This window comes from Neomonachus schauinslandi, chromosome 4 (assembly GCF_002201575.2).
Source record: "Neomonachus schauinslandi chromosome 4, ASM220157v2, whole genome shotgun sequence".
NCBI lineage: Eukaryota > Metazoa > Chordata > Mammalia > Carnivora > Phocidae > Neomonachus > Neomonachus schauinslandi.
The window spans coordinates 82,774,321-82,788,891 of record NC_058406.1 but is presented as its reverse complement, the minus strand read 5'-3'; positions in this window follow the sequence as shown (position 1 = coordinate 82,788,891).

Here is a 14,571-nt window from a genome sequence, read left to right as displayed (position 1 = left end):
AGGTTCAGTGGGGTGAGGTCCGGAGCTGATGACCAAGAAAGAGTTCTTGAGATGTCTTTGGTGATTTTTTTAAAGCACGGGGACAGAACCCGTGGGCAGAAAGAGCTGCTGCACGTCAGTTGTGAGAGGTGACTGATTATGTACTATGGGGTTGGGGGAGGTAAGGAAAAAGGGAGGTTTTCAAAACAACTTTCATATGCTAAAGAGGACTTTGAGATACTGGAGGCCTTGCCATTGTCAAGTTAAGGTTCTTTTTCCTCTCTAGTAAGGCATTAACATTAAGACAGTTGTGAGCTTCCTTGTGGAAGTTAGGTTATTGATAAGAATACTTTTTTTCTTGGGGCACCTGGTTGGCTCAGTCAGTTAAGCGTCTGCCTTCGGCTCAGGTCATGATCCTAGGGTCCTCGGCTTGGGTCATGATCCTAGGTTCCTGGGATCGAGCCCCACATCAGGCTCTCTGCTTGGCAGGGAGTCTGTTTCTCCCTCTGCCCCTCACCCCACTTGTGCTCTCTTTCATTTTTTCTGTCTCTCTCTCAAATAAATAAATTGTTTTAAAAAAAAAAAAGAATACTTTTTTCTTATAAGTCTCTAAGACTTTGGTAAACTGAGGGAGACTCCTGTCTTGCAAGACTGTGATCTCTATAAGTTAACCATTTGTTTTTCTCTTCCCTTAGTTTTAGGGCAGGCAGGAGTGCCTGAAGAATGTCACACATATACCACCTTGGGGGGAGGGTGTTTGTGGGGTGTCAGATCACGTTTTGTCCGCAGCTTGCCTTCTGCTCCCTCATCATTTATTTTCAGGTTAAATAGTCCATGCAGGAGGCTGAGTATGCCATATCAGAGCCATTGGAAGAAAACTAGGAGAAGGTGGAGTCACAGATGCTAAGAAAATGGTATCAAGAAACTTGGAGTGACCAGTGGTATCCAGTGCCACAAGAAAATCAAGTAAGATGAGAGATTATCTTTTGAGGTGGAGAAGGCTTACATTTTAATTGAAACATGGTGTTGTTACTGAACTTGAACTTGTCCATGTACCCAATGCTCAGTAAGCCAGTGTCTGAGACACTGGTTTTGAAACAAAGAAAGCTTTGTTATCAGAAAGGCAGCCCTGGGAGCCTGAGTGGCTCAGTCATCTGTCTTCAGCTCAGGTCATAGTCTCAGGGTCCTGGGATGGAGTGTATCAGGCTCCCTGCTCAGCAGGGAGTCTGCTTCTCCCCCTCCCTCTGTGCTCTCTTTCTCTTACTCTCTCTCTCAAGTAAATAAATAAAAAATCTTTAAAAAAAGAAAAAATGAAAAAAAAGAAAAACAGCCCAGCAAGAAGGCAGGGGATTATTCCCAAAGCTGCCTTGCTTGTGTTGAGCCTAGGGACAGCTTATCTATGTTTGGGGAAGGAAATGAATACCTGAGAAGAGGGTGAAATGTTTCTTGAAACCTTTCAGGGAGGGTGCCTTGAAACAGTTTGGAGGTATGCATTCTTCCAGACAATGAGGTGCCGTTTGGGACCTGGTACAATCAGGTATGTCAGATAACTTCAAGACAAATGTTACTGTTTGATCCCCATTAGATTTCTGCAATCAATGGGTGAGCAGGGAGTTGTAGTGGAAAAGGCAAAGTTAATGATTAATAAGATGTGCATAAAACTGTAATTAACTAGGGAACAAAACAGAACACGGAGCGAAGTTAATGCAATTAATACAATTATGGTTCTACTTATGCTTTGAAAACAGGTTCAGGAACCAAGCGTCTGGCCTTACCTCCTGCTTACTACATTTTTCAATCTGGTCTGGTTGGTCTAGTGGAAATTTCTACATGTTTACTTTGTGCCTTCAGATACTCAAAGTTCACATGCAGCTGCGTATTTAGATCTATTAATTATCTTTGTGGTATTTGGTAGCCAGCAGGATGACTGGGCTGATTCTCCAAAAGGTCACCTACTCTAAAGCAAAGTTGGTCTGATGATAAGCCCAGTCCTCTCCCTCAGAGGTAATAGAAAATATGTACAGATCTTCCTCGACTTACTGTCGCTGACCTATCATAGCTGCCAACTCAGGACATGAATAGGGAAGCCCTGGCCAACTGCTGTGGCCAGCCTGCTCAGTCCCAGGGAATCCCCAGGGGGCTGGAGGAATCAAAAGCAGAGCTCCTGGCTGGGTTTGCCAACACTATTGCCGAAAAAACTCGAATAAACTAACTGGTCACAAGAGAAGCCCGATCACGTGAGAGACTGGGGTTTGGAAAAGAGAAAGGGAGGAATTTACTTCAGGTGCTGACAGCTGGCTTAGGTGGCAGGCTCAAGCCTACCAACTTTTCTGCCTGCAAGGTGGACACCTTGAGTTTTATAGGGAGAGGTTCGGGGGTGGGGGGTAGCTCATGCAAGAGAGCCGGGAAGGAACCTGTGAACATGGGTGGGGGTCGAGATCTGTTTAGCATGTAATCATGGGCAGGAAAAGGCATGTGGTCTTCTAGGCATTCTCTTGCTATCAGGGCTTTTCGGGCTTGGCTACTGGAATGTTCCAGTCATTGCAAAACATCTTTATTAGTGTCAAGAAAGTGCCATAAGAAATAAGAACAATGGGTTTCAGTTAGAGCGTGAGTTAAGTGGTCTTGTCTATTTCTGATTTTAACTGTTGGTGTCTATAGTTGAGCAAGAGGGTTCGCTGACCTTACGATAGGGTTCTGTTCTGATAAACCCATTGTAAGTTGAAAATATTGTTAAGTTGAAAATGCATTTAATATCCCTAGCCTACCAAAATCATAGCTTAGCCTACCCTACTTTAAATGTGTTTGGAACACTTACATTGGTCTACAGTTGGGCAAAATCATCTCACACAAAGCCTCTTATATACTAAAGTTGTGAATATCTCATGTAATTTATTGAATACTGTACTGAAAGTGAAAAACAGAATGGCCATATGGATACAGGATGTTCTAAGTATATTGGTTGTTCACCCTCATGATTGCAAGGCTGACTGAGAGCTGTGGCTAGGTGCTTGCTGCCTGGCATCATGAGAGTATCATACTGCATGTTGCTAGCCTGAGAAAAGATCAAAACTTAGAATTTGAAATACAGTTTCCACTGAGTGCATATTGCTTTTGCACCAATGCAAAGTTGAAAAGTCGTAAAAAGGCAAATGATTGTTAATTCAGGGACTGTCTATATATTGGTCTCTGCCCCTAGTTCCTGGCACAGAGCTCCTAAAACCCTTGTAATTTCCTAAATGATAAGAGCACTTGAAACATCTTTGTTCCACTGAGCTCCTAAATCCCTTGGAATTTCCTGGGTGTCTTTTGATAGGAGTATATTTTGTTCTAAGAGCTGACTCTTGGTGGGCTCCTGGCTGGTAGTATGTCACTAGAAAAACCAAGACATGATTAGAAACTTGGAACTTTTAGCCCCACCCCCCATTCTCTGGAGAGGGGCTGGAAATTGAGTTATTGATCCATTATGCCTATGTGATGAAGTCTCCATAAACATCCCCCAAGTTTGGGGTTCAGGGAGCTTCTGGGTTGAGGAACACAGGGAGTTTGGGGGAGAGTGGTGTTTTGCAAGAGAGCATGTAATCTCTGTGCTCCTTCCCACATACCTTGTCCTGCACATCTCTTCCATCTTGCTGTTCCTGAGTTCTATCCTCTTATAATAAACTAGTAATCTAATTAGTAAACTGTTTTCCTGAGTTCTGTGAGCCACTTTAGCAAATTAATTGAACTCGAGGAGGAGGTCGTGGGAACCTCTGATACATAGCAATTTGGTCAGAAGAATAGGTCACAACATGGACTAGTCATTGGCATCCGAAGTGGGGGTCAGTCCTGTAGGACTAAACCCTTAACCTGTAGGATCTGATGCTATCTCCAAGTAGATAGTGTCAGAATTAAGTTGTAGGATACCCAGCTGGTGTCACAGAGAATTGCTTGATGTGGGGACACACCCCCACACATCTGGTGTCAGAGTGTTTTGAATGTGGTAATAGTGTCAGAATAAAGAAGAGACTCCTAGGAGGAAGAGTAAGGTTTTTTTGTTGTTGTTGTTTGTTTGTTTTTACGGATGCTTTGTCAAACTTTCAATTGCTGCATTCTTTTTTTTTTAAGATTTTATTTATTTATTTGAGAGAGAGAGAGTGATAGTGAGAGAGAACACAAGCAGGGGGTGGAGGGAGAAGCAGGCTCTCTGCTGAGCAGGGAGCCAGACGTGGGGCTCAATCCTAGGACCCTGAGATCATGACCTGAGCTGAAGGCAGATGCTTAACCGACTGAGCCACCCAGGCGTCCCCAGTTGCTGCATTCTTAAGTTGAAACAGGCAGCTAAGTTGCCTGACCTTTGCAGTAAGCCTATAATCTGAACAAGAAGAACTAAAATAAAGTAAAAAAAAAAAAAAAAAAAAACAGTTTTGAGGAAAAAGGTAATCCAAAGAACAAAAACTACACGAAAAAAAAAAATTCTGAAAAATTTAAGAAATTTCTGAATCCATAAAACAGAAATAGTACAAACTTTAGGATATGGCAGAGAACACACAATGCATTTTTTTATGAGACTGACACGCTGCCCACTGCACTAAGAAGGCACTACAGTGCATTTTTTTTTTTTAAAGGAAAGGCAATTTAAAATCTTCAAGAAAAAAATGTACAAGAAACTCATGGCCTAAATGAATCCAACCTAAAATAGGAAATCCATGGACATAAACTAAAATGGAATGGATTTTATTTTTTTTTAAAGATTTTTTATTTATTCATTTGAGACACAGAGATAGAGAGAGAGAGAGAGAACATGAACAGGGGGAGAGGCAGAGGGAGAGGGAGAAGCAGGCTCCCCGCTGAGTCAGGAGCCTGATATGGGGCTCGATCCCAGGACCCCAGGATCATGACCTGATCTGAGCCACCCAGGCGCCCCTAAAATGGAATAGGATTTTAAGCAATAGATGGAATGAGTAAAAAGTTGGATGACGTTAAAGATATTGTCTGGAATGCATATATTTCTTCATGTCCTAAGAAAATAAAGATTATAAGAAACCCCAAGACTAAGCAGACATTCAACAATATAGGAAAGGCATGTTCTAAACATGAAGCAACCTGAAATATGGCCCAATTTCTAATAATTGGAGGGAATGTAAGAGAACCCATTTTGCACATTGTCCAGGTGGCTGGTGTGAGGAGCGAGAAGAACCCATTTTATTTATTTATTTAAAAAGATTTTATTTATTTGAGAGAGAGAGAGCTCTCGCATGAGAGAGAGCATGAGCAGGGGGAGAGGCAGAGGGAGAAGCAGACTCTGCACTGAGCAGGGAGCCCCACATGGGGCTCAATCCCAGGACCTTGAGATCATGACCTGAGCCGAAGGCAGATGCTTAACTGACTGAGCCACCCACGTGCCCCCCCCAAAATCCATTTTGTTAAGTAATTCTGATGCAGGGGGTTCACAGATGACTCTGAAAAACCACGCTCATCGGTCAATTCTTGGTTTCCAGTATATTCCAGCTCTCAGCAACACGTGACATGATTGACCACACGCACCTTCAGAACCATTCTCTACACTTTGGGACTCACCACTCTTGGTTTTCTTCCTATCTTACTGGTCACTCAATCACAATTTCCTTTACTGAATTTGCCTGTTCTTCCCAATTTCTTTTTTTTTTTTTAAAGATTTTTTATTTTATTTATTTGACAGAGAGAGACACAGCGAGAGAGGGAACACAAGCAGGGGGAGTGGGAGAGGGAGAAGCAGGCTCCCCGCAGAGCAGGGAGCCCGACGCGGGACTCGATCCCAGGACCCCGGGATCATGACCTGAGCCGAAGGCAGTCGCTTAACCAACTGAGCCACCCAGGCGCCCCTGTTCTTCCCAATTTCTAAACATTAGTGTGTCCCAAGGCTCACTCTTCAGATCTCTTTTTTAATCCTTACTCACTTCCTTTTTCTAGGACTGCCAAGTGTTAATGACTCAAATTTATACCTCCAAACACATCTGTGAAACAGATATCTCCACTTGGATATTTTAATGGCATCTAGAACTTAATATGTCCAACATTTAACTCTTGCTTTCCACCTTTCAAACTAGCTCCTCCCCTATGTCCCACCAATCTTCCTGTCCAAATAGATGCTACCACTTCTAATTTCTTTCTGTTTCTCTCAAGTTATCTGTCTCTGGATTCATTAAAGTTTCTTTGTCGATCAGGACTGATTCAGGACACATAGTTCTGGTTGTTACTCCCATTGCTCTTGAAAAGGTAAAATTAATAGTGATTCAGGTCAAGAATATATCCAGTGTTCAGTGTTTTTAGAGTCTTACTGCTAACCTCTTAAAAGAAAATATCCTATTTTAGGCTAGAGAAGAGTAAACTTGGCCCACTGGGGGCTACAGAGAACAGTGTGCTAGATATTTAGACCCAGAGAAGGCAACTGAGAATAACTGGTTACTAGGCAACTCTCCTAAGCACCAGAGAACTGATATGATCAGGACTCACCTCTGCTGTTGGCTGATGGAAGGTTAGAGACTGGAGGAAGGTATTGAATGAATGCAGATGTGGCTGTCGGAGTTGGGGAGCCACTGGACAGACCTGGCAGCTGTCACACAGAGACAGCTGCTCCCGTATGCCCTGTAGGTATTAGCAAGGTTCTCTAGAGAATCTGTAAACTACTGAAATGGTTATCTTTGTTGACTCCAGCCAGCCTGCTCAATGGCATACTTTCCAGACTGAACCTTTAGCTAGCTGTCGGTGAATTAGTTTATGCCAAAAATGAACAGAAAGATTCACTATTTCCAGACTACCTACAATTTGCTTCCTCTCCTCTTTCTCTTATACATCCTATTTTTGCCTTTGTCCCTTGATAGTCTGCCTCCCTCATGTAAAAAATAAACAGTGCATAAAGTAAATAAATAAAGGTGTCTTAAATACCTGAGTTATTCTTTGACCATATATTGTTTTTTTTCTCCCCAATTTTTATTTAAATTCTAGTTAGTTAACATATTGTGTAATACTTGTTTCGGCAGTAGAATTTAGTGATTCATCACTTATATATAATACCCAGTGCTCATCATAAGTGCCCTTCTTAATACCTATCACCCATTTAGCCCATCCACCGCCAACCTTCCTCCATCAACCCTCAGTTCGTTCTCTATTGTTAAGAGTCTCTTATGCGGGCACCTCAGTGGCTCAGTTGGTTAAGTGACCGATTCTTGATCTCAGCTCAGGTCTTGATCTCAGGTTCATGAGCTCAGACCCAAGCCCTGCATTGGGCTCCACACTGGGCATGGAGCCTACTTAAAAAAAAGTCTCTTATGGTTTGCCTCCCCCTCTCTCCTCTTTTTTCCCCCCTTCCCACATGTTCATCTGTTTTGTTTCCTAAATTCCACATATGAGTGAAATCATATGGTATTTGTCTTTCTTTGACTGACTGATTTTGCTTAGCATCATACACTCTAGCTCCATCCATATTGCTGCAAATGGCAAGATTTCATTCTTTTTGATGGCTGAGTAATATTCCATTGTATATATACACCACATCTTCTTTATTCCTTCATCAGTTGATGGACACTTGTGCTCATTCCATCATTTCGCTGTTGTTGATAATGCTGCTATAAACATTGGGGTGCATGTACCCTTCAAATCTGTATTTTTGTATCCTTTGGGTAAATACCTAGTAGTGCAATTACTGGATCATAGGGTAGTTCTATTTTAAACTTTTTGAGGAACCTCCATACTGTTTTCCAGAGTGGCTGCACCAGCTTGTATTCCAACCAACAGTGTAAGAGGGTTCCCCTTTCTCTGCATCCTTGTCAATGTCTGTTATTTTCTGTGTTGTTAATTTTAGCCATTCTGACAGGTGTGAGGTGGTATCTCATCATGGTTTTGATTTGTATTTCCCTGATAATGAGTGATGTTGAGCATCTTTTCATGTATCTGTTAGCCATCTGGATGTCTTCTTTGGAAAAATGTTTTGACCATATATTGTTATATGAAAAAAATTTCAGAACAATATGCAGAGAATGATACTATTTCTATTACAAAACCAAAGCTATATCTTTTTGCAAGTATAAGAAACTGTATACAAAGTCTTAAAGGGAAACATACTGAACTGATAGCAATGGTTGCTTTTGGGAAAGCAAATGGAATTAAATGGTATCATGTAGAATTTTATCTTTATTGTTTCAGTTTCTACAATCAAAACACGTAGATATAGTATTTATGTAATTCATAATAATTAAAAAATCAGAACACAAGAAAAAATACACTAAACATTTTGGGCCATTTTTGGGGGTGGGGAGATCTGGGAAACCATAGGGACTGGATGGTGTTCATTTGATTTTATCCCTTTAGAAGGCCCTTTTTGCCTATGCTGGTCCATTCTTGCATAAAAAGTTACCATAAACTCTGTGCTCCATTCCAGAATTAATCTGGATCAGTACTTTTAGCCATTCCATTACTCCTCACTCCTGCTTTTCTTGGTTCTCAGGCTTCCTTATTTTGGCCACATATTTCCGCTTTCATTTTCATACTAGTTGCTTTGGTTAATGCCCAGGTTTGGATATGCTCTCCTTATTTTAATATTGTTTCATTGGCAGGATCTTATGTTTGGTATTTGCCTTCAGATTTTATGCAACTAGAGGCTTTTGAGTAAAGGCTTTTGCTTCTGTACTCAATTTTGGGGCAATATAGGATAGACAAACTCCTGCTTCCTCTGGTGGAGTTGAGGGTGAGAATCATATTCACCTCAATTCACTCACGTTCTACGATTATTTTTCATTCTCAGAGGAGATGATGCTGTTTCATCATATTCTGGGGGTTCCTGAGGATTGGGACCTTATATTACTTATTTTTATGCTTTATGTTTGTTGAATTTAAAATTCTACTTTGAAGGCTTACCTAATGGAGAAAAAGTATTCTTGCAGAAATGGTTAGAGCTGCTGGCTTTCATTGTAAATGTCACCCTGACTATGTAATGTTTTGTGCAAAAAAAGAAACTAATGACTTTTTACTCAGTTAATAAATGTATTACTTCTCATTCTGACTGTGAGAGCATGGTTTCTTTTCAGTATTAAGATTATATTACATTTGTATATATTTATAGATTTCTCTTTTTTGAAGAGTTATTTATTTATTTGAGAGAGAGAGAGATTGTGTGCATGTGTGTGCGCGCGCGCACATGTGCACTAGAAGGGGGAGGGGCAGAGGCAGAGGAAGGGAGAGAATCCTCCAGCAGACTCTGCACTGAGCACAGAGCTGGACTCTGAGATAGTGACCTGAGCTGAAATCAAGAGTCAACCACTTAACCGACTGAGCTACCCAGGTGCCCCTAAACTACATTACATCTGTATATATTAAAGGTACTGACTTAACACAATAGGACCTAAGCCATCTTGTAAATAAATCGCATTTTATTATTTTTTAATTTATTTATTGAGAGAGAGAGAATGATAGAGAGAGAGCATGAGAGGGAGGAGCGTCAGAGGGAGAAGCAGACTCCCTGCTGAGCAGGGAGCCCGATGCGGGACTTGATCCTGGGACTGCAGGATCATGACCTGAGCCGAAGGCAGGCGCTTAACCAACTGAGCCACCCAGGCACCCCAATAAATGGCATTTTAAAAAGTCACATAGCCCAAGAGCTGCTAAAACAAAATTCTGCAGTAAATTATACTATTCCTTCATTGTTAAAACTTGGGAAATAAAAAAAACCCCTAGGTTATTACTGAGTAGAACTAGGTTATTACTAAATAGATGCTATTTTCTTCCTTTCCTTGATTCTTTTTAAATTTCTTTTCTAATTTGCTTTAATTGGTTTAATAACAGATATGGTAGAAACTTGAATGTAGTATAACCCTAAATGATAGAAAATATTAGAAGCCACTGATTGTAATTGCCAAGACTTTTAACTTTATATCATGTCTCTAGATGATCAACAGAGATTTTATTGACGATTTGGTAAAGCTGAATCAAACTTTTAATATTTTACTTTAATCAGTGTTGCCATCTCTGGCACATAATTACAGAGTATTAATATTGTCTTGCACTAAATTAAAATGCTACAAAAGAAAATAATGTAATTAAAGAGGACGAAGAATGTCTGCCATGCTTTCATTATAATCAATAAACTGGCCTTAAAATGAACTGAAATTCAAGGGGTGCCTGGGTGGCTCAGTTGGTTAAGCGTCTTTCTTCAGTTCAGGTCATGATGATCTCAGGGTCCTGGGATCAAGCCCTGCATCGGGCTCCCTGCTCAGTGGAGTCTGCTTCTCCCTTCCCCGCACCCCCACCCCCCCACTGCTCATGCTCTCTGTCTCTCTCAAATAAAGAAATAAAATCTTTTTAAAAAAATGAACTGAAATTCAAGTCAAGTTTGAAGAGGGGTAAAATAGAAGAAGGGGCTTTCTAGTATCTTATCTTTCTGTTACTTAAATTAAAGTGAGATCTTATATTTAACATCTATTTTTTGAGTTCCTAAAAAGAGGTATTGAAAGTAATGACATAGTCCCTACCCCAGGATTGCTTAAAGTAGAGTTTTCATCCATTGGTACTGACTACTTGGTATAGTGTATTGAGAAGGATCTGAAATCATGTCCAGTTTAGTAGAGAAGAGATTATAAATCATTGATGATGATGACTGCTTGCCTAGCATCTTATGTAATGTGTATTTCCTTACTCTAATAGAAGATGTTAAAGGTAGTGAGATATTATCTCATGAAAACATCAAATAACTCTACATCTGTATCCTTATCTTCTTTATGCAAATGAATAAAATAAGAGTAGGAGGTTAAGTAATTTGCCAAAAGTCAACCAGCTATTAAAGAACAGAGCTGGGATTTCAACCGAAGTGGGTCGGACTTCAGAGAATATGATCGTTTTACTTGGCCATATGGTCAATTTATAATGGAGGAACTAATATTAGTTCTGATTATCAGAAAAGTTTCATGGATGAATTGGGACTTTTGCTAAACCTTGGAGAATGTGTGGCGTTTAATATGTGGGAAGAAATGTGATAAGAGAACAGCATTAGCAAATGTGGAAAGATGAGTATAAGACTTGGTGTTTCATGGAGTGATTGAGTCAGCAGTACCTGATGGAAAGCAATGAGGATGTTGTTAAGTGTGGCCAGGTGATGGAGTGCTTTAAATGTCAGGAAGAGTATGGATTTAACGCTATAAGCAATGGTATGTCACCGAACATTATTGATAAAAGTATTACTTTAGGAAGATCCATGCAATGTTGGACTATTGTCAGCAGGCTTCATGGGGGTCATGAGAGCAAGTAGGAGAGATTAGTTCCAGAGAATTTGAGCATAGGTAATTATAGTGCACACATTTTATTGAACAACTTCTTTGTTTAGGCATTGAACTAAGCACTTGACGTATGTTATCTTAGTTAATCCTCACAACAACATTATGTATTGTGATCTTCATTTCATGGTGAGAAAACAGGTTTAGAGAGGTCTAGATCACAAAGTTTAGTGGTGGAGCTGATCTTCAATCCTGGGTGATCCGATTCCCCTGCTCAGAATAAATAAGTAGGAAGGCCTGTATATGAGTGTTGAGAAAGGAGGAACTGATAATTGACTTGGGGAGATATTAGAAGCACTTGGTTTCAACATTTTGGCCTGCTGCCCACAGTAAGAAATAAGAAATGCTCAACCCAGGACATATCAACTCACGGATATAATCTGAATTAGACCCATGAAACAGCATTTATTTACCCTTATTATATATAATGTGCTCTAATGTTTTTGTTATTTTATTAATATTTTTCTGATCGTTACTCACTAAAGACTTTAAATAGTTTTTTAAAAGCTTATTTGTTTATTTTAAGTAATCTCTACCGTAATGTGGGGCTCAGCCTCACGACCCTGAGATCAAGAGTCATGTGCTCTTCCGATTGAGCCAGCCAGGCGCCCCACCCACTGAAGATTTTATATTCTACTAATAAATGGGTTGTGGCTCCAAACTGAAAAACTCTGAGCTATAAAATATGAAAGAGACAAAAAGCTGAAAGTCATCTCTAGGTTTTGCTTGAGCATTGATAAAAATGCAGGAGAAACTGGAAAGGGCGATTGATTAAGTTTCCTGTAGCTCTGGAACAAATGACCACAAACTCGGTGGCCAAAACAGCAGACATTTATTCTCTTACAATCCTGGAGGCCAGAAGTCCCAAATCAGTAGCACTGGAGCAAAGTCAAGGTGAAGCAGAACCCCTTCCTCCAGAGGCTCTAGTTGAGAATCTGTTCCTTGTCTCTTCGACTTCTGGTGGCTCCTGGCATCATTGTGGCTGCATTCCTCCAGTGTTTACCTCCATGGTCACATTGTCTTCTTTTGTGTGTAATCTCCCTCTGCGTCTTCTTTCTTTCTTTCTTTTTAAAAGGGCTTTATTTATTTTACAGAGGAAGAGAGAGAGAGTGAGCATGTGAGTGGGGGGAGGGGCAGAGGGAGCGAATCCTCAGACTCCCCACTGAGTGTGGAGCCCGATCCCAAGACCCATGAGATTATGACCTGAGCCAAAACCAATAGTCAGATGCTCAAAAGGCTGAGCCACCCAAGCACCCCCTTCAGCCTCTTCTTTTAAGAACACTTGTGACTACAGTTAGGGCACACTTAGATAATCCAGGATAATCTTTCTATCTCAAGATTCTTAACCCAATGACATCTGGAAAGCAATGAGAACTGCACATCTACAGGAACATGGGTTTATCAGGTAATTATGCCCCTCCCTCCATTCCTTTCTCCTTCCTTCCTTCCTTCCTCTCCTCCCCCTCTCTTTCTTTTGTTCTTCCTTTATTATCCACCTAAGAAATCACAATATATTAGACATAGAGCCACTTTGTACAAATATAGGATAGTGCCTAGCACAGTAGCTGCCATATAGTAGGTGTTTGATAAAATAGCTATTGAATGATTGTGATAATTCTTTTTTTTTTTTTTTTAAGTGACCTGTCATTCTAAAAAATCTAGTCTTTTTCTGGCCCATTGTATGTCTCTTCTTGGCCAACAGAAACCTGCTTTCACAATTTGGCAGGAGACCTTAGAGAACATAAGGTTCTGGTTGTAACCCTTCATTTTTACTCTTGAGGTAACAAAAACAGAGGATAAGTGATAGCAGTGGAGATAAAGAGGGAACGAATTTGAATAAGAGGACAAAATTAAAGGCCACATGAGAATGGGTCCATTTTAGATGGTGGGTTTGGGATTTATTGAGTGGAGGCAGGGTCTAATCAATTGGAGATGTTCTACTTGAATCCCATTTATGAAATGCTCAGTATCATAGAAAAGGCAAGTTTATGTTTGGTCCATCAGACATCATTCAGTTTTGGCAGTGAGGTTCAGGGTAGATAGTAGCTGTGGCTTAGAACCCTGTCTTGCCTCTTTTCTCTGCTTGACCTTGGGCAATTTACTTAGCTCTGCATTGCCCTCAGCACTCAGTGGTAGAATGTCTATAATACTGTAATACCTTTCACTTAGGGTTCTTGTGAGAGTTAAGATAGTGCATATGCCTTGGTCAAAATGAAATGCTTCTTATTCTTGCTATACTTTATTTGCCTTATTCATTCTCATTCTCTCATGAATATACACTGGAGTTTTCCAGTGGCTCTGTGATGTGTCATATGATACTGCAACAGATCAAATACAGAAGATGTGAGAATCCAGCTGTCCTCTGTTAAGCCAGGCACTTAAGAGATTTGCAAAAATTTAACAACACTCCTCTCACTAAAGTCTTATTTTCGGCAAACAATCATAACAGCAATAGCGAAAAAAAATACTATGTTAACACGTAATGGGTTTATTTTTATCATTTAAAAATGAATTTGGGGCATCTGGGTGGCTTAGATGGTTAAGCGTCTGCCTCTGGCTCAGGTCATGATCCCAGGATCCTGGGATCCAGTCCCGCATTGGGCTCCCTGCTCAGCGGGGAGCCTGCTTCTCCCTTTACCTTTACTGTCTCCCCTGCTTGTGTTCTCTCACTCTGTCAAATAGATGAATAAAATCTTTAAAAAAAATTTAAAAAAATGAATTTGTAAGTATTGAAATATTTCTCACTTTTAATTTTTAATACATATAATGATAGATATCACCCATATAAATGAGTATCTCTTTGGGGTCCACAGTAATTTTGAAAAGTTGTAAAGGAGTCTGGACCAAAAAATTTGAGAACTGCTAATGTAGAGGCATGAGAATGGGATCCAATAGGATAGTATCAACTTCTCAGAGTCTGAGCTCCATTGAACATCTTACTAAATTTGGTTCCTTTTGGGAACAGCTGACAAGGAGCTGATGAAGAAAGAGCCTGGTAGAGGTGGACATCTGGCAGGGAGTGATAAGGGGAGTTACAGCTGGGGACTTTAGGGGAAATGGTAGGCCTGGAAAAGGGTGCTTTTAGATAGAGCTAATCCTCTCTGTTCAGTTCTTTCCTCTGTGCCCCTTCCCACTACTATTTATTTAGTTTTTCAAGTTTTTATTTAAATTCCTGTTAGTTAACACAGTGTAATATTAGTTTCAGGTGTAGAATTTAGTGACTCAGCACTTCCATACAACACCCAGTGCTCATCACAAGTGCCCTCCTTAATCCCCATCACCTCTTTCACCCATCCCCCCACCCACCTCC